The sequence below is a fragment of the Mus caroli genome, unplaced genomic scaffold (assembly GCF_978045245.1).
Source record: "Mus caroli unplaced genomic scaffold, Mus_caroli_1 scaffold_4, whole genome shotgun sequence".
Taxonomy (NCBI): Eukaryota; Metazoa; Chordata; class Mammalia; order Rodentia; family Muridae; genus Mus; species Mus caroli.
The window spans coordinates 60,853,144-60,874,114 of record NW_028227259.1 but is presented as its reverse complement, the minus strand read 5'-3'; the positions used below and the strand labels follow the sequence as shown (position 1 = coordinate 60,874,114).

Here is a 20,971-nt window from a genome sequence, read left to right as displayed (position 1 = left end):
GTGAGCTTTGGAACACCTGTGTCAGAATCACCTGGGGTGTGTATTTCAATGCAAAACCCTAGCTGAGCCTTATTCCTAATGAATTAGCATATCTCTACTGGGGCCAGGGAATTTTATCTAGGATCACAGGTTAGATTCCTAGTAATGCTGAAATGAGAGACTGTGAGAATCAAAGCTAGAGGCTTTTTGAGGCCAAGACCTGCATTGTGCTTCATTCTGCCTCTTGGTTATAGACAAGTCAAGTCTTTTTGCAGAATTCATTCACCACAGCTTGAAAACCCTCAGTTCTTTGCTAATCAGTGGCTGTTTAAAAACCCTATTCTGTCTCTGCTATCTTCTAGCTGCTACTTTATATGGTTGGATAGCAGAAATATTGCTAATTGTGCTAATGGTTACCATAGTTTGAATCTCAAATGTTTCCATATCTGCTAATGGTTTGCTCCCCAGAAAGGCTTCATTAGTAGATGCCACTGTCTCCAAATACAAGATGCAGCCTAAGGGGTAGACTTTGTGTCCTTGGAGACCTGACTTTGAAAGGTTTCTTAGAAGTCTGCCCCTTTGTTTTTATTCTTTTCTATCCTGGAAATGAGGCATGCTGCTTAGTTCTGCCACATCTTCCTCCATGATGAGCTGCCTTACAATGAGCAATGAATCCTAGACTAAAACCTTCAAGCATAAAAGCCAAAATAAGCCTTTCATCTTTATTATAGGTTGATAATCTCAAGTGTCTTGATTAGAGTGAATATTTGCCTTCTGGTCCCTTCTTTTCTTTCCAGCCTCTGTTTCAGACTGCTGAGTCTACCATCACATAGTAAAGACTTCGCTATTTTTTTCTACCATCAGACCAAGCTTTTGTCTTCATCTTTAACATTCTCACTCATATCACACTGCCCCCCAGCAGAGCTGAGAGAGTGCTTTTGCCATCCTTTCCAATTCAAAGCATCCATGCTGTCTAGTATGCTGTCTAGCATGGATAGATGTTCTAACATATGAAAAACTTGCTTTCTTTTTCCTGATCCAAGCCAGCTTTTCCACATTCCTTCAGTTCCATCATTTGCTTCCTTTTTAATGAAAGCCTACTTATTTGCCCTGCCTCGTTTCACATCTTTCATAACATGTAGCATTTACATACCCTAAAGGGGGAAGCTCCTTTTTTTGTACAGTTATTCCTTGTAAACAGGTTTACCTTAAACCGCTACATTAATTTTTGTTTTTATCACCTGTTGGGGGCTGGTTCCAATGCTGTGAATTAATATGGCCCCCAAAATTGAGAATCTGCTTGTCCAAACACTGAAGATCTTTATCCCCAGTTGGTTTTTGATTGATCAATAAAGAGCCAACAGCCAATGGCTGGGCAGGCAAGACTGAGATGAGATCTTTAGATTTGCATGGCATAGGAATTGGGAGAGAAGAAGACAGAGAGTTATCACGATTGCAGGAGAAGAATGGGACATAAGAGCTGCAGGAGAAAACGCCATGTAAAAATTCCTGTAAGTGACCGCTTACCCTATTGGGACTGGCTTCGCAGGGGAAGGAGAGGAAAATTTGCTAGCAGGTTAAAGGTTAATTAAAGGTTAAGAGTGTTCACCCTTTGACCTAGTCACAGCATGTCAAGAAAAGAGTGAGAGGGAGAGGGAGAGAGGGAGAGAGGGAGAGAGGGAGAGAGGGAGAGAGGGAGAGAGGGAGAGAGAAAGAGAGAGGGGGGAGGGAGGGAGAGAGAGAGAGAGAGAGAGAGAGAGAGAGAGAGAGAGAGAGAGAGAGAGAGAGAGAGAGAGAGAGATTCTGGTGGGTACATGCTCATGCTTTGCTCCAGGAGCCAGAGCGGTTAGCTAAACTTACATTGCCGCTATAGTCATCAAAAGCTTAATTAACTGAATATTAAACCATTGTTACCACAACTCTTGCTTTCAGTCACTTAAAAAATTTTGCCATCTTTTCACTATGCATTACCAGAGAATTTAGGTTCCTAATTCATAAGATAAATAACATTCTCTATTTTACAAACTCCACATATTGTTTGATAGTGCGAAAACTTCATATTCGATAAATTTTTTAAACAACTTGAAATTGCTCTGTCAGCTCTTCATTTATGCCATTTCTCTTCATTCCACATGCAGCTAAGAGTTATAATATTAGCTCTCAGGATGTAACAGTCTATAGTTTTTCACAGGAATTCAGTTAAATCTAAATCTATCAATTCTGAGTCTACCTTAAACTACCTGGCTACCAGTATTTCTTTCTCTCTTTTTCCTTTTGCTTTTCTTTTTTCTTTTCTTTTTAATGTGTAAATTCTGCTGCAATTATGCTAGTTAACTAAGCTTTTTACTTCTTTTATTCTTCTTAGTTTTTTTATAATTAGATATTTTCAATGTTTACATTTCAAATGTTACCCCCTTTCCTGATTTTCCCTCTGAAAACCCCTTATCACATCCCAGCTACCCTTGATTTTATGAGGGTATTCCCCTACACACCCATCTACCCACTCCTGCTTTCCTGTCCTGGCATTGCTCTACACTGGGGCATAGAGCCTTCACAGGACCAAGGGCCTCTCCTCCCATTGATGTCCTACAAGGCCATCCTCTGCTAAATATGCAATTAGAGCCATGAGTCTCTCCATGTGTATTCTTTGGTTGGTGAGTTAGTTCCTAGGAGCTCTGGGGTATCTAGTTGGTTGATGTTGTTCCTCCTCCTATGGGGATATAAACCCCTTCAGGTCCTTCAGTCCTTTCTCTAACTCCTCCATTGGGGACCCCATGCTCAATCCAATGGTTGGCTGAGAGCATCTACCTCTGTATTTGTCAGGCACTGGCAGATCCTCTCAGGAGACAGCTATATCAGGTTCCTGTCAGCAAACAGTTGTTGGCATCCACAATAGTGTCTAACTTTGGTAATTATATATAGGATGGATGCCTAGGTCGGACAGTCTCTGAATGGCCTTTCCTTCAGTCTCTGCTCCACACTCTGTCTCCATATTTGCTCTTGTGAATATTTTGTTTCCATTTCTAAGAAGGACCAAGTACCCACACTTGGTCTTTATTCTTCTTGAGTTTCATGTGGCCTGTGGATTGTATCTTCGCTATTCTGAGCTTTTGGGCTAATATCTACTTATCAGTGAGTGCATACCATGTGTTTTCTTTTGTGATTGAGTTACCTCATTCATGATGATATTTTCTAGTTCCATCCATTTGCCTAAGAATTTCATGAATTCTTTGTTTTTAGCAGCTGAGTAGTACTCCATTGTGTAAATATACCACATTTTCTGTATCCATTCCTCTGTTGAAAGGGACATTTGGGTTCTTTCCAGCTTCTTGCTATTATAGGTAAGGCTGCTATGAAAATAGTGAAGCATGTGTCTTTGTTCTCTAACCAAGGAAGTGAAAGAGCTGTATGATAAGAGCTTCAAATCTCTGAAGAAAGAAACCAAAGATCTCAGAAGATGGAAAGATCTCCCATGCTCGTGGATTGGCAGGATTAATATAGTATGAATGGCCATTTTGTTGAAAGCAATCTGAAAATTCAATGCAATACTCATCAAAATTCTTCATAATAGTTAGAAAGAGCAATTCTCAAATTCATCTGCTACAACAAAAAACCCAGGATAGCAAAAACTATTCTCAACAATAAAAGCACTTCTGGGGAAATCACCATCGCTGACCTCAAGCTATATTATGGAGCAGTAGTGATAAAAACTGCATGGTATTTTTACAGAGATAGTCAGGTAGATCAATGGAACAGAATTGAAGACCCAGAAATGAACCCACACATCTATGGTCACTTGATCTTTGACAAAGGAGCTAAAACCATCTAGTGGAGAAAAGACAGCATATTCAACAAATGGTGCTGGTTCAACTGGAGGTCAACATGTAGAACAATGCAAATTTATCTATTCTTGTCTCCTTGTACAAAACTCAAGTCCAAGTGGATCAAGGACCTCCGAATAAAACTAGATGCAATGAATCTAATAGAAGATAAATTGGGAATGAGTCTTGAAATCATTGGCACAGGGAGAAATTTCCTAAACAGAATTCCAATGATTCATGCTCTAAGATCAAGAATTGATAAATGGGACCTCATGAAACTGGAAAGCTTCTGTAAGGCAAAGGACATAGTCAATAAGACAAATTGGGAACCTACAGGTTGGAAAAAATCTTCACTAACCCTATATCCCATAGAGGGCTAATATACAAAGTATATAAAGAACTCAAGAAGCTAATTACCATAAAATCAAATGACCCAACCAAAAGTTGGGTATAGAACTAAACTGAGATTTCACACCTAAGGAATCTAGAATGGCTGAGAAGCAACTGCAGAAATGTTCAACATCCTGAGTCATCAGGGAAAAACAAATCCAAACAACCCTGAGATTCCACTTCACACCCATCAGAATGACTAAGATCACAACCTCAGGTAACAGCAGGTGCTGGTAAGGAAGTGGAGAAAGAGGAACACTCCTACATTGTTGGCGGGATTGCAAGCCAGTACAACCACTCTGGAAACCATTCTCTTGGTTCTTCAGAAAACTGGACATAGTATTACCTGAGGACCCAGCTACACCATTCCTAGGCATATACCAAAAAGGCACTCCAGTATTTATTTCTAACTGAGCCTGAGCCCTCCTAACTTCACTTTTAATCTCACTTGTGCTCTCTCTCTCTCTCTCTCTCTCTCTCTCTCTCTCTCTCTCTCTCTCTCTCTCTCTCTCTCTCTTTCTTGGTATGTGTGTGTGGGAGTGTCTCCTGTGAAGGTCCAAACACATCTTTTAGTATCTTTCTCTAATTATTAGTACTCCACTTTGAGACAGATTTTCTCATGAAACCTGAAGATCACTGACTGGATTTTTTTTCAATAAGAAAGCACCAACAATTTTTCTATCTCCACTACTGTACTGGGATTAAAGATGTTTACAACCATACCTGGATTTATATGTGGATGCTGATTATTTCAACTCAGTCATTCATGCATGTACAGAAAACTTTTTACCAATTTATCCATCTGCCCAGACCCTAAGCTAATTTGTGTCAAATGTCTATTTAGAACAATTAAAGATCTCATCAAGATGACTTTTTTATGCATACTTTGAGTCTTCTCTGATAAATCCACATCCACATTCATGCAAGTTTGCTCAAGAATATCTAATATTTTCATCCTCTCAAAATTTTTCTAGTTGTAGCTTTTTGACCAGCAAAACCCTTTTCCATATTTTTAGGTCCTTGTGACAGCAACACCCTACACAAGTGACAGAATCTGTGTTTGTCTTCTGTGAAGACATATTACCAAAAAATAGCAGCTTGAAGCAACACAGATTTATTGTGTTGTAGTGCTACAGTGCAGGAGAGCAAAATCAGTTTCACTGGGCCAAAATCAAGGTGTGAGCAGTGACATGCTTTCTCAGGAGGCTGAAGGTGATTCAATTTCCATGCATTTGCCAGCTTCTGGAGGTGACATAGATTGTGGCTCTGTCTTTCTTTTGAAAAATCAGTAAAATGACATTTTTTCTTCTCTTCTCTAACTTCTGTTCCTTCCAATGCATTTTTATCTTCTTTTCTGAGCTTCCTCCATTCCAAAGGTCATGCTAAATTGTGTATTTCAGCTATTTGATTTTTCTATTTATTTACATATTCTAGCTTCATTAAGGGAAGGAGTTACGCCTTGATTATTTCATTTGGTACTGGAAACTTAATAAAAAAACTATATGCATGTGGTTGGCATAGATTCATAAAGAAAATAAATGAACTGTGATTTTCCTGGTGTTATTTTTGCATAATAATTAAAAAAACTAGTTTACATATGATGAATAGAAATTATAGGGGCAAATATGTTTACAATCTAAATTACTATTTTTACTGAAAAATACTTAGTTTACCTTAACATCACATACATGCTTTGTCCATATCAGCCAATATGCTTTATGGTAGTAAGATGACCCTAAACTTAGAGTGGAGTTTTAGTCATCAGAAGCTAAAAGTGTTCCCCAAACCCTACCTGACCATACATTATAGCTTAGAAACACAATTCTGTATAGAATTGTAGATTGTTTGTTGTCTTTTTCCTTAATGATTGTACATTTCACTGAACATTAATTAACATTACCAATGCCTAGCAGAATCCAATGATCATATGCTTGTGCATAGCTCTACACAGGAAAAGATCTAACTTTACACTCTTAGTTTCTTTATGTGTGTGTGTGGCTCTGTGCTTATATCTCTGCATGCATGGTGTGTGTGTGTGTGTGTGTGTGTGTGTGTGTGTGTGTGTGTGTATTTTTTTCAGGTGTATGTGGATGTGTATATGTGAGACCAGATGTTAATTCCAGATGTTTTTCTCAATTGCTCTCAAGCATTTTTTGAGATAAATTTATTTTATTGAACCTGAAACTCACTAGCTCAGTCTAACTTATCAGCAGGCTCCAGGGATCCTTCTCTGGTCATTGGGACACATATGTGCACTTCCACTTGCAGCTTTTTAGGAAGAAACTGAAGTTCAGAAATTGGGTCTTTATTCTTGTGCCTCAAAGATTTTTCTGCCTAAGTCGTTAGTCCAGGCCCTTAAATATGATTACTTTTCCTCTTATGCTAAAATAAAAAATAAATTAAAAAAAAGCTGACTCAAACCATTGGGGGTCATGATCTATATGTCATTTAAAGTGAGGAGCCCAGAAGAAGTTACTAATTCCTTTTCTTTAGGTCTCATGGAGGTAGTTAGTACAGAGTACTATTAGTGAGGTCACTTTAGGATCAATTGCTGATCTTGATTGTTGAACAGAAAACACTAACCTCAAAAATAATGAAGGCATTTCCATCTAGGAAATGAAATGAAAGTCAATTTCATATTAATGGGCCAGAACATTGTTTTTCAAAAATTTACCTCCCATAAAAATATGTAATTGTTTTGGTTAATTGTGCCCTTTTGGGGTCCTTGAACACACTGTTCTGAAGACATGAGCTTTTTAAAAGCAAAAAGGAAGGGAAAGACACAGAGGACAGTTTACACAGGCTAAGATATGCTTTTCACAGCTGATGAGACCACAGAAGAAGGAAGGCTTCAAGTGTGGTCATTACGTTTTAGACAAGATCAAGTCTTGAGAAACAATACATTTTTCTCAATTTTTATGTTTACATCAGAGAGGTATTAAGAGTGTAGATCTCATAGCTCAAAATAACTCATTATTTCCCCTTCTTCTGGCATAATATCTTATTTAAAAAAAAAAGAATCTTCATCCACTTCTTCAGAAGTATTACTAGGTACGTCCTATTTGCTATTGAAATTACAAACGCCAAGTTTCCTAATTCAGTTATTCTTTCTCATCTAGGGCAAAATAAATAGAAAACATCAGTATTGATGGAAAATGTTTTGGCAGACATTTCATTTTTGTCTCTCTGTCAGCATTTTAATATCATTCAGACTGAGTTCAAGAGGGTCACTTTTTACTAAATGTAGAAACATGTGAAGGCTTTTATAAAGAAAACTAAGCCAGGCTGTCTTTTGTCAGTGTGCTTATGTGGTTCAGAGCAGTATTTCCCCAGCTGTCCACATCACAATATATCCCTTTATTGTTCTAAGACCCAGTTTCACACCATGCTAATGGACCCAGCTTATTTCACACCATGTAATACCGCACATTATAGAAGTGTTTGTTTGCAGAGGCATCGCCTTAAAATAGAGCAGTGAGGAAAGACAGTACAAAAGACCAGCTCTATTCCCTAACGTCATTAGTGGGAGATTTATTGCCACTGGAAGCAGTGTGTTGCTGACAACAGCTTTGGCCAAGCCTCATCTGTTTATTCTAATGTTTAAGGAGCAGGGCATGTGACAGGGAACAAGAATATGCCCTTTGATTTGTAGCTCTTACCTGACTTCACAGACAATGGGTAGGTGCATAAATAAAAGGAGGCCATTATGAAAGTACAGGGGCTGGACTCAATTTCAAAATCCAAAGCCCAGATTAAGCAGTCTGTAAGATTACTGAGCCAACAAACAGAGGCACCGTTTTAACACTCAATATTGTCTCGATTTCTCATTCTCAAATAAAATTGTGTCAGAACACTCACAGATTGCTTTAACTGTCACTTTCATGTAAAATTCCTTCTCTATTTAATGAAAATCAAATCAGATAACTCCTCCTCCCTCAAGCACATTTCCCTGTCTTTTAAAGTCATTTATCGGTGTATGATATCACAGTAGATTTAGAAATCACCTTACCAGCAAAGATGGATATTGAGACTATTTTTTTTTCTAGCTATAAAAGGCTGTTGGATGAATGTTGCCATAGATCAAAGACAGACCCTTTGAAGGGTAAGTTTAGTATATTTAGTTTCAAGTGCTTTAAGACAAATGAGGAGTCATAGAGACATCTTAAGATTCTAAGTACAGCATAGACTGGAAATAGTTTCTAATCCAGAGAACCAACCTTCACAAAAGCAATCACTTGTTATTGTCAATCAACTGGAATTCACAAATGCCTGCTCATGCATCATCAGATTAGAGTACAATAGAAATAATACAAATACTATATTGGTAAAAATAGTCCCCTCTATGGTGTGCAAGTTGGTGACCAGCCATGGATCATCCTGTTTTCTTCCCATTTCAGCCTCCACTGCACTCCATGATGAAAGGATGAAGAGGAGTCAATAATGAGTGGGGTCTTCAGGTCCCACTGGGGATGCAGGAGACAGAATGGTAGTGGATCTTAATGTTACAACTCTCTTAGACAAAGCCTTCTCCTCCCACCACAGTCTTCAGTGAAACAGATCTCTTAGCCAATCTTAGCTTGTGTGCATAGCTCTATTTGGGGTAAACCTATACTCATAAACTTTATTTGGTGTGGAAAAGTGCTATATATGAGCTTTGGAAAATGGGAAGGAGTTTTCAGGGAGAATGAAATTATTAGCTGCTGTTTAAAGTACTGTGAATGCCTCGTTTGTATGGAGAGGCATTTCAGGAATACCAGGTACTTCCTGGGTGGATTCTGACCTGGGAAAAGAGAAAGTTGAACTTGTAGGTCTGCCAAGGACTGCTCACTCTTTCTCATGTTGAGGGTGGTGGGGGGGGGGTCAGGCTCCCTAGACAAGGTCAGAGAAGGAGAAGTGCTGCTGCTGGTAAAGAGAATTAGCTATTTTGCTATGAGCTCAGCGAAGCTATCAAGTAATAGTAGACTGTGGCCTTAATTAGCAGGGTTTCCCCACACCCATCTAATCATTTTGTTTCCTGTACAATTATTTGCACTCTGAGAATAACTGGTGTATATTTTAAAGCAGAAATAATGGCAACAGGAATATCTTAACATGTTAACTGAAAAATTAAGGTGATAAAAAGTTTAGTTTGAAATAGTTCCTTTTTCTTTTTCTATAACCACAGGAACCAAATTTTTACTTATTAATCATCCTTACCAGTTAATGAGTTAGACTATAGATGGGATGTATGGAATGGTCAACATTGCCACCCTGTCAAGGTCAATTATCTGATATGAAGCATCAAAACACAAAAATGGAAATTTAGTCGGAGGAAAGCAGAGAGAGTTCAGTTCATCCCATAAAGGTTGAAAAAATGCAGACCTTAGAAGATGAATTATCTGTGTCTTATTAAAGAGAATATGGCAATTTTCAAAACAGAGTAAATGCCTAGATGACACTACAGTAGTCCTCTCTCAGCCACAAGATATATTTCTAAAATGCCCAGTGAGCTCATGATCACAGTGTAGCATCTATAAAATATATATAGTGCATTTTTATATGCTCATGGAATATATATATATATATACATATATAAATATAATCATATGCATGCATATGAATAAGATTAATTGTATACATGGTATAGTAAAAGATTTGTAAGACCCCAACCCTCACTCTGTGGTACTTACTTCTAGATGTTTCCCGAGTGAGACCCCAAGACGCAGATAGATGTACAAACAAAGGTTTAATTTCTGGTGCATCAGGTCAACCTTCAATTAGTCCCTCAGGTGAGTGGCTAGAAGTCAACCCAGAATGGCTATTACAAGCAGTTTTTATACATTTTTAGGGGAACAGGTTATTACATCAACAAAGTTGCAGTTTAAACTTATTGGCTAAGCATATTGTCCTTTAAATCTGTTGACTAGCAAGCATGGGCAGATCATGACATGCATTTGAACTCTACCTGGGACTTTCCAGAGGGTCAGGTGACTATCAGTAATTGCATTCTATGGTTTTCTTGAGAATTTTTTACTCAAGAATGTTCCTATGGTTGGAGACTGGAACTTGGCCTAGCCTGGAGCCCAGGTGTGAGGGGGACTCTGTAAGGAGGGTGTGGGACTGGAAGAAGCCCTTAGGGTCCTTCATATTAAGCATAACTAATAATAATATAACAATAGTAATGAACTATAATAAAAATTTTTGTGACCATTTTCTTTCATTCCTTTTCTTCTTCTTTTTTCCTCTTGCTTCCCTCAAAATGGCTTGCTGTGCTATTTTCTCTCTTCTATCTGACCTTCGGCAATGGAAGTATGAAGAACAAAGCTGTAGAAGAGATACAGGCATACTATTACACATTATGACCTAGAAAAACATGATCCCTTATGAGGAGTGGTCAAAATTCCTGGCAGGTGGGGATCTGGCATGGTTCTGCATCAGTCTATAGTATGCAGTTTTGACTTATGCTAATGCTATCTGAAGAATCTGAGTCAAACAGTAAGCTAATATGAAATAGTGTACACATTTATTTCCCATGATCTATAGTTGGTAAATAAGAGGAATTAAGAAGCCATTTATGTTTAATTTCTGCTTTAGATCATGTAAGCAGCATTAATATATCTATCAGTCATTGTCTGTCTTTAACTTATGCAAACCTCAAGATATTCTCTCATTTTGCAGATGGAATTGTTTCTTTAAAATGTTCAACATCCTTAATCATCAGGGAAATGCAAACCAAAACAACCCTGAGATTCCACCTCACACCAGTCAGAATGGCTAAGATCAAAAATTCAGGTGACAGCAGATGCTGGCGAGGATGTGGAGAAAGAAGAACACTCCTCCATTTTTGGTGGGATTGCAAGCTTGTACAACCACTCTGGAAATCAGTCTGCCGTTTCCTTAGAAAATTGGACATAGTACTACCGGAGGATCCAGCAATACCTCTCCTGGGCATATATCCAGAAGATGTCCCAACAGGTAAGAAGGACACATGCTCCACTATGTTCATAGCAGCCTTATTTATAATTGCCAGAAGCTGGAAAGAACCCAGATGCCCCTCAACAGAGGAATGGATACAGAAAATGTGGTACATTTACACAATGGAGTACTACTCAGCTATTAAAAAGAATGAATTTATGAAATTCCTAGGCAAATGGATGGACCTGGAGGGCATCATCCTGAGTGAGGTAACACAATCACAAAGGAACTCAAACGATATGTACTCACTGATAAGTGGATATTAGCCCAAAACTTAGGATACCCAAGATATAAGATACAATTTGCTAAACGCATGAAACTCAAGAAGAATGAAGACCAAAGTGGGGACACTGTGCCCCTTCTTAGAATTGGGAACAAAACACCCATGGAAGGAGTTACAGAGACAAAGTTTGGAGCTGTGATGAAAGAATGGACCATCTAGAGACTGCCATATCCAGGGATCCATCCCATAATCAGCTTCCAAACGCTGACACCATTGCAAACACTAGCAAGATTTTGCTGAAAGGTTCCAGATATAGCTGTCTCTTGTGAGACTATGCCAGGGCCTAGCTAACACAGAAGTGGATGCTCACAGTCAACTATTGGATGGATCACAGGGCTCCCAATGGAGGAGCTAGAGAAAGTACCCAAGTAGCTAAAGGGATCTGCAACCCTGTAGGTGGAACAACATTCTGAACTAACCAGTATCCGGGAGCTCTTGACTATAGCTGCATATGTATCAAAAGATGGCCTAGTCGACCATCACTGGAAAGAGAGGTCCATTGGACACACAAACTTTATATGCCCCAGTACAGGGGAATGCCAGTGCCAAAAAATGGGAATGGGTGGTTAGGGAAGTGGGGGGGGGGGGAGGGTATGGGGGACTTTTGGGAGAGCATTGGAAATGTAATTGAGGAAAATATGTAATAAAAAATATTTAAAAAAAAAAGGTTAAAATCACAATATAGCAAAGTCAGAATCTGAAAATGGACTGATAAGAAAATCGAGATACTCTGGAATAGAACTACAAAAGCTGGAGTTGGGGTGTTTAAGGCTAAATTCAGCACCTGAACATATAATGTTTGTTACTGTGGACAATCATTTTATATCTTTCTAACTGTTTCTTGATTTCTTAATAAAAATAACAAAACCTACACTTAGCATACTGAATATATATGTATATTGTTTATCACTTAGTGAATGTCATAAATGTTTATGTGCATGCCTGCATCACAATTATTATGAAAGAATATTGACATAGATAGTATATCAAAATATTTTTATAAGAAAATAAGATCCAAATATTTCTATAACCTACCAGTTGAAAATTACAATGCTAAAAACTTTACTTTGTGTGTTTTCATGATCTGCACAAACTTGACAACTCTGTATTAGAATATTGTATTTTAAGAAGAAATTTATAATAGCCCGCTCATGTTGCATTCTTTATACCAGGGAACCGGAGGAAGACCAACCAACGCAGGTGACCCCACTTCAACCTGTGAAGTTTATGCTGCTATCCTACTAGACTGTTAATAGTGAGAGAATGTTAAGCCTGAAGGGATCATACTCAGATGCAGAAAAGTTTGCAGAAATGGAGTTACAAAGAAATGTGAAACAGGGAATAAGAAAGGAAAAGACAGCCAATGGCAGTTTGCCAGAGAGCAGATAGCATATTTAATATTATATTCAAAAAAATCTTAAAAGAATCAGGAAAGTTCAGGTTCGTGGTTGTCACCAGAAAGCCTCACACCAAAAACTTGAGGAAGATTCATCAGTATATTTCATGGCCAGCCTGAGTTATATATTGAGGCTCTGTCTAAAAACAGAAAGGAAAGACTTATTTTATTCTTGGATTCTTGGAGCTTAAACGAAGTAATGTGAGACCAAAGAGACAGAAGAGGTACATAGCAGGCAGACTTAGGAAAGTTCACAAATTCCTTTGGCTTTGTGTGTTTGTGTTTCCTTTAGGGAGAGTCATTTAAATTTTTAAGCTGGTGAATGGTACAGTAAGATTTAAGTGTCTAATAGCTCACCCTGACAGTATTTGTGGAATGGGTTAACCTTGATGAGGAGCTTAGTTTGAAAGCAATGTTGGAAATAAAGACACTGGGAAGGAAACTGAAGGAAAAAGTGACATTCTAAGTGAAGTCTTAAATTCTTTTAATTCTATTTATATATATATTTTTTTACATTCCAAAGGGTATACTCCCTGTGTTCTTCATATTTGTAGGCACTGCACTGGTACCTTAATAAAATGGCAATCTTATCCCAACCAGGGGTATGTCTCAACAAAATACTGCCGCTTCAAAATGGTTTCTCCATTCTCCTCAGTTTTTCTGTTACTTATTTTAAGGTGACATTACTATCAGTCTGTTAGTATGCTGGCATTTTATCAGAGATGTACTGAGAGCAATCCCCAGTAGAGACACTTTCTTCCTAATACTAGAAAGTAAAAAATCATAAAATTATGCCCAATAAGGAAAATTGCACGACCAAAGGATGTCTAATGTTCTTTTTGAATCTCTCAATTGCATTTGCATGTGTTTGTCAAGGTTACCTAGAAACACAAGTATGCTATCTTATTTTTATGTATGTGTATCCTTGCATGTGTCATGCTTCAATGTATTCACCAGAAGACAGAAGTCCACTTCTTCTTCCTCATTTCCTAAATCTTTCCACTATTTCTTGACAGAGTGTCTTCAGAACACTGAGCCAATGTGTTAGTTACATTGAATATCCAGCATTCCTCAGGACCAACCTGTCTCTGCCCCATTGGTGCCGGATTTCCAAGCGCCCTCTGCCACACTTGGCTTTTTACATGAGTGTGTTTGAGATCAAAACTCAGATCACTGAGGTTTCTTAACAAACATTTTAGAAAATAAGCTATATGCTTCCTATTACCATGACAGTTTTAATGAAGGGTATTCATCACAAAGTGCTGATTCTTGAACTGTCTAAATAATGGAGTATATTGAACAGAGTTGAACCAATCATTTTATAGATGGTGTTTCAAAAGTATACTTCTATTTCATTATAAGCTTACTGTCAAAATTATATCTATGTGTTTCACCGTATGCCTCAATAACTTTTAAGTGTTATAGTTTTGTTAAATATTTGGTCATATTGTCCCAATAAAATCAAAACACTACAAAAATCCCAAGACTCTTTCACAATCTGAAAGGCCATGTGTCAGGATGTTTTTCTTAGGTAGAACATTTATTCATTCTAATAGGAAATGTATGGACAAAGCGATTCAGTCCAAGTCCAGGTTGGCGAAGTAACTTGACAGAGGTAGAAACAGTCATACCCATGTTCACTGTTCCTGATGAATATCCAACTATTAAATGTTTCTAAGTGCTAAAGGTACTATCAATCACTCTGCTTCTCACTAAGTTACCCAGGTGCCAGATGATGTTATTCAATGAAGTTGGACAATCATGGCTCTGTCCTTATATGGCTCACAATGTAATGTTGCATTTCCCCAAATAATTGGCAAAACAATTAAACAACTAGTGGAGAATTAAATTATTTGTTTATCACATAAACTATATTTCAAACATTGAAAACAGAATAAAAATCAAATGTGCTTAACACAAAGTCAGGATATTATAATGCCTGCTCTAATTTGATTTGCTCTCTTGAAACAGAGATTCATTTAGCATAGGCTAGTGTTGAGCTTTTTATGTAACTGAAGATGCTGTTGAAATTGAAATCCTTTGGCCCGATCTCTTGAATTCTGTGATTCAAAGCAAGTCACCTTGCACAATTTATATAGGTCTAGGGACCAGCGTTAAAGCTTTATGCAAGCTAGGGAAGTATTTTACAAACTGAGCTATATCCCCAGCTCAGAATAGTATAACACTTGGATTATTTGTTTTTTATTATTTTATGGTGAAGAAAGTACACTGCACTGAACAGTTAAAACTTTCTTTCCCCAAATGATCTTAAAATTGTTGTAAAGCACTTGTCTGCATTTGTGAAATCATTGACAAAAATATATGATTCTGTCCTTAGGGGAACTCAAAGCTAGTAGAAGGAAAACAAAGAACATGGAAGGAGATAAATCATAATAAAGAGACAAATGAAGCAAGCAGTCAAGGCAAGGATAGAGGCAAGGTACTGGTGTGGCAGAGATACAGGCTTAATTTCTGTGAGCAAGGAAGGGGTCAGATCTTTTGTTTTGTCTTTTGCTTGTTTCCTTTACATCCCCTCTGAAAATAACACAGCTACCACTCTTATAAATCCTCTCAGTTTTGTCCTCTGAATATCTTTTTTTGCCCTAGCTATTGGTAGAAAGAAAACAAAACAAACATTCACTTTTTTGTGACACTACTTTCTCAGAGCTCAACCTGCATTTCCCCAAGAAGAGTATGTGGTGATATTGTTCTGTAGAGGAATTTTAATCCAGCAACGTGTTTGCTCTAGCAAGAGATCACATCAAAAGTCCAGGTCTGTGTGATCTAGCTGGAATGCAGACAAACAACACACATATTTAATCCCTCTAGTCAGAATACAAACATCCCCTTAGTACACAATTTTCAGATAAAATTCGTTTACAGAAGGAAGCAGCCATGTTTGAAAGTGATATCTAGTTGAGGGGCACTCAAAGTGACAAATCAGAGAAAGATTTGAAAGAATCCGTCAGAGTTAGGATATATCCAACTTTTGGGAGAACAGACAGGAAAGACTAAGATCAGTGCGGGGAGAGAGAGCCAATCAGGTGAAGGGCCATTGAGCTCAGGCAATGCAGTAGAGTTCAGTTGAGTTCCATTCAGTTTAATTTGGTAGAGTTCAGTGTGTACAGTGGAGTTGAGTTGTTTTATTCCTGAGTTTGAACAGAGGTAGTTGAAGCCAGAGAATCAGAAGGATCCAGAAGATTAAAACAAAAAATTGCCAGAATTAGTTTGAGGCCTGGAGCCATTGGTGTGAAGCCAAGAGAAGCCAATTTGAATCAGTAAACTTGGAGAGGAGTTTGAACCAGAACACCTGAGTTGAAGCAGGCAGTCAAAGTTTAGGAAGAACTTTAAAGGATGAGCTTATTCAGCAGGCAGTCTCAAAGATGACATTTACATCAGGCAAATAAATGTTACTTTTATAGTATCCTAGTATTCAATTCCAACAGACTGACAGATGGAGGTTTACAAAGTGAATATCCTAACCATTCCTTGAGAGCATTCCCTGTCTAAACTTATCATTACTCCAAATCAGGCAAGCTCAGAAACCATACCACACCATTCATTGGGTAATTCCTCACAAATTTCAGACTTTTAGTAGTTTCTAAGTTATCAGTGAAATAATTTAAATATGGTTGATCTAAAAACACAAGTGTAGACTATTTCTTCTGTACTAGCTTAAGAACTAGATGAAAAGTTAAATGGTAAATGGTCATTTTTGAGTTCAAGAACTTTGCCTTCCTCATAGACACTATGCATTACTTAATTAATTAAAACATATTCCCAACATCAGAAGATTTAAGTTTCAGTTAAAATTCATTGAACCCATCACCTTCACTTGCTATATAAATGCAAACAGGAGAGATTAAAAAGAGGTCGAGAAGGGGAACACATGATTGCTAGTAAAAGGAGACTTGTGAGTGATATACAAAGGCCCTGCAGTAGAAACTAGATTTCCGTAGAGTTTCAAACTGTCCAAGACTGCAAACGTGAGAAAACTGAGCTAAGATGTTTGAGAATCAGTGACTCATCTGTGCATGGAAGCTTGCACATGTGACAGGTTCTAAATTTTATTTAAGAACAATGTCAAAACACTGAAGGAAATTGAGTTCACAAATTTGTGAAAACAATTCCAAAACACGAGAAAATGATTGTTTTCTTTATAGTAATCCACTCCACAGTCATTTTTGTCTTGTGAAGATTAGAATCATTCCTGTTTCCCTTTATTCTTTTTCCACATTCTCTTTCATTTTCTCCAACATAATATTTTTATTGATTTGGGAATTTCACATAATGCACCCTGATCATACTCACTTCCCAGTACTTCCAGGTCCATATCTCAACCCTTATGACCCCCGCCAAAAAAGGAAGAAAAGAAGGAAAGAAAGAAAGAAAGAAAGAAAGAAAGAAAGAAAGAAAGAAAGAAAGAAAGAAAGAAAAAAGGGAGAGAGAGAGAGAGAGAGAGAGGAAGGAAGGAAGGAAGGAAGGAAGGAAGGAAGGAAGGAAGGAAGGAAGGAAGGAAGGAAGGAAGGAAGGAAGGAAAAAGGGGGTAAAAAACCAAACAACAATGTCAACAACAAAAACCCAAACAATCAAACATAAACAAAACAAAATAACAAAAAAATGAGAAGCCCAATTTATATTCTCTTATACTCACTGGGGCACAGTCAAATTTCAAGTGGTCAGCCCCTTAAAGGATACTGAATCCTGCCCCACACCCACTCTTACCAGAAGCCATCAATTGTGGAGAGCCACATTTCAGGATCCTTATCACAATTCCTAAGAGTTCTCTTCTCTGGCCTCCTGTCTAAGCTGTTTCATTGAGGATAGGGAGGGTACTGGTTGTCACAGATTCCCTGTTTAATTCTCTTTTTCATCTGCGAGTCTACAGTTATCGACAAAAGTAGCTCCTTTGCTTTTCACAGTCATCAGGAGCAAGGATCATTGATGCCCACATGGTTTCAGCAGGAACAAGGATCATTGATGTGGACAGGGTTTTCTGCTGATGACCATGAACATCCACATGACCTCTGTTACCAAAATGGGCCACAGACCTCACCATGGTCCTTGGTGACAGTATAGACAAAGGACATAATATGCGAGTAGGACCACATATCCCAACCTGGCACCCAGCAGCAGCCTGGATGACAAACATCAATATGGCCACATGATGAGCATCAACATGGCCTGAAGCATCAATACAGGCCCCGTCCAGCTACATGGCCTCTAGTGGCAGCCTTACCCACAGACTCTATAATATCTCAGACTAGGGATGTGCACCAGGCCTCTAGTGGCAGCCCAGACCAAGGACATTCTTATGCTTTGATTCTCCTGCTTTCCCAACTCTCCATTGCATATTTATTTTTACAGTGGCATTGGAAATAGCAGTGTGTCATACCACAGTCTTTTTCCTCAAACAGCTTTACACTGTTCAAGGATTCTAGTTTCTGAAGCACCATAAATACTAGACAATTGCTGAGAGTTGTCTTGGGTATCCTGTTGGTGCCCTGAGGTAGGATGCTGTTGCAGCTTGGCAGGGCCTGTGGTGGTGGTGGTGATGGTGGTGGTGGTGGTGGTGGTGGTGGTGGTGGTGGTGGTAGAGGTAGGTTCTCTAAGAGCTCCAGGCTTCGTACTTCTCCCAGCTCTCCCTGCCAGCCCACTGAATATTTTCTGGACAGGACCTTTGTGCTTATAGCTTGTGGGCAACAGCACTACCCAACACTCCCATCACGGCAAATAGCAACAGCTGCAGCTTCAGGGGCCCCAGGCTGATGGCCAGCCAGTGGGCATAGGAAAGGCCCTGTTCAGTAATGACATCTGGTTCTGCAGAACCAGCTCCAGCAACTCATAGATGGAGTAGATGTTGGCATGGATTGACTCAAAGAACTGTGCCTCAGTAGTAGTTCCTGAGTTGGTCAGCTCAGGCTTCTATGTGCATAGTTACATGGGCCTCCTATTGCCTGCTCAGGCCTCTGCTCTCTTACTTCAAAAGGAGCTATAGGCATGCAAGGAAGACTGGAAATGGGAGAGGTAGTCTTCACCAGTGAAAAGCACATCAATTGGTTGTACAATACTAAATTATCAGCCTTGAAAACAAACATATTTACAAGTAATAGTATATAAACTGAAGAGGATATGTTTAGGAATATACACACACACACATATATATATAATATTTGTTATATATATGTGTGTGTATGTATGTATATATATATATATATGCATATATATATGCATTCAATAATAGTTGGTGAATAGAAGAGACCTTGAATTTGAAGGAGACTTGGGAAGGTTACATGGGAGGGTTGGAGTGGGGAATGGAAGTGAAAAATGCAATTAAATTATAACTTTAATAAATAAATATAATCAGCAAAGAATCTACTTTAATAGTTAAAAAATTGAAGATGACATTATCCATACTTAAAATTTATGCAAGTCCTTTCAAAAGATTATTTTATGATTCATAAGTCTTCAAAGCACAGTGTATAGGTAGGTAAATGGCCGTCAGTTGAGCTACTGAATTTGCTGTGTTACCTTACACTCATTTGCTCCCTGATGGTTATCACTGGGTGATATATTGAAGGTGTCTTCCTTATCTTTTTCCTCTTGTTTTTTTCCTACTCAAGGTGATTCCTAAATATCAAAGTATGCTGCTAAAGGATGCAGCTTTGCTTTACTGCCAATTCATAGTCCCCCTTTCTGGTTTTCTTTAAAGTGACTTCAGTAAAATTATCCACAAAATACATTGAAAATTTTCAGTCTTCGTTTGATTTCATTTTAAGTATTATAAACACAAGTTTTACCACAGTTGGTGGGAAATAGAAAAGGTAATAAAGGCTGCAATCTCTACTAGTAAAGTTAGATGCTTTAAGAGACATTGGGCATGGAAGATGGGAATGATGCACACCCTTTTAATCCTAGCACTTTGGAGACAGAAGCATATGGATCTCTGTGAGTTCAAGTCCGGTCTGGTCTTCAAAGGGACTTTCAGGGCAGCTAGGATTATCCACTGAGAACTTGTCTCCACAATCATAATAATAATAGTAATAGCAATAGTAAGAGTAATAGTGATGATGATGACGATAATGATGATGAATACAACATTGATGATGATGATGATGACAATAATAACGAGGATGAGGAGGAAGAGGAATGGAAAGATATCTTAGAGGTTAAAATCACTGGGTGCTCTTCTGGATGTCCTGAGTTTTATTTTCAGCAAACACATGGTGCCTCACAACCATCGAGAGTGGGATCCAGTGCCCTATTCTGGCATGCAGACATGCATGCAGACAGAACACTCATAGACATAAAATACATAAAATACATAAAATAAATAAATCTTCAAAAAATATACCTAGAAGACAGTTTTAGAAAAAAAAGACATGTAGGGGGAAGAAAAGAAGAAGGAAAGGGTATCAACCAAGTTCTAGAGTAGTGGATCTCAGCCCATAGGTCATGACCCTTTTGGGTTTGCATAGCTGATTATAATTCATGAAAATAGCAAAATTATGGTATAAAGTAGAAAGTATTTTACAAAAGATTTTTAAACAGCACACAAGTCAGGAGATAATTATCAAGATATCTCTTGATGTGGACTAACCTATCAATTTGCTGAAATATTCCTTAACTCAATGTCTTTTGAGATTTCGGGTTAGTGAATAAGGAAAAATAAATCTTTCTAAGTGAACAGTAGTAACTTTACCAAAGACATCTATTTTATTCACTTACCTTTGAGATATCTGTACAAATGTTGAATATCATTTATTTCAAGTTCATGGAGGAGAAATCTATCTGAATCCTTCCACTAGATCAGCTCTTCATTGTGTTTGCATCTGTGCTGTGAACAGAAAACATGTTTTAACAGGCTAAGTTTTAAGTAGTAAATTCTGAGTCTAAATTTCAGATAGGAGGAAGCTCCACTTCAGAGCAGCAGTGAAAGCTAGAGCAGTGAGTCTACTAACATTAGTCTTGTGATGGCAATTTAAATCAGGACTGGCATTTCTCAGAGGCCACTGGGAGGCATGGAAAGACCACAATCAGGACTGATCTTCATGGTAACTGTGTGGGTTTTGTGATGCTGAAACCACAGTAAACAAGGACGGTAAGGTCAACAGATTACATTTATCAAATTACAAATGTGCTTTAGCA

General features: G+C 38.2%; 1 long non-coding RNA gene across 3 annotated transcripts in view; it reads right to left on the bottom strand.

Annotated features, from left to right (window-relative positions):
- Window positions 1-9,865: 9,865 nt before the first annotated feature.
- The window catches only part of LOC110295405 (uncharacterized), a 50,185-nt gene continuing 39,079 nt past the window's right edge, over window positions 9,866-20,971 (bottom strand). The window contains exons 4-7 of one of the 3 annotated variants that reach the window (XR_015046835.1): window positions 20,785-20,900; window positions 20,552-20,660; window positions 10,378-10,493; window positions 9,866-9,966 (exon numbers count right to left, since the gene is read on the bottom strand). This is a non-coding gene — a long non-coding RNA (uncharacterized LOC110295405). Of the gene's footprint in view, window positions 10,494-20,551; window positions 20,661-20,784; window positions 20,901-20,971 lie in introns of all 3 variants that reach the window. The other 2 variants (XR_002378059.2, XR_002378060.2) reach the window with 2 other exon arrangements.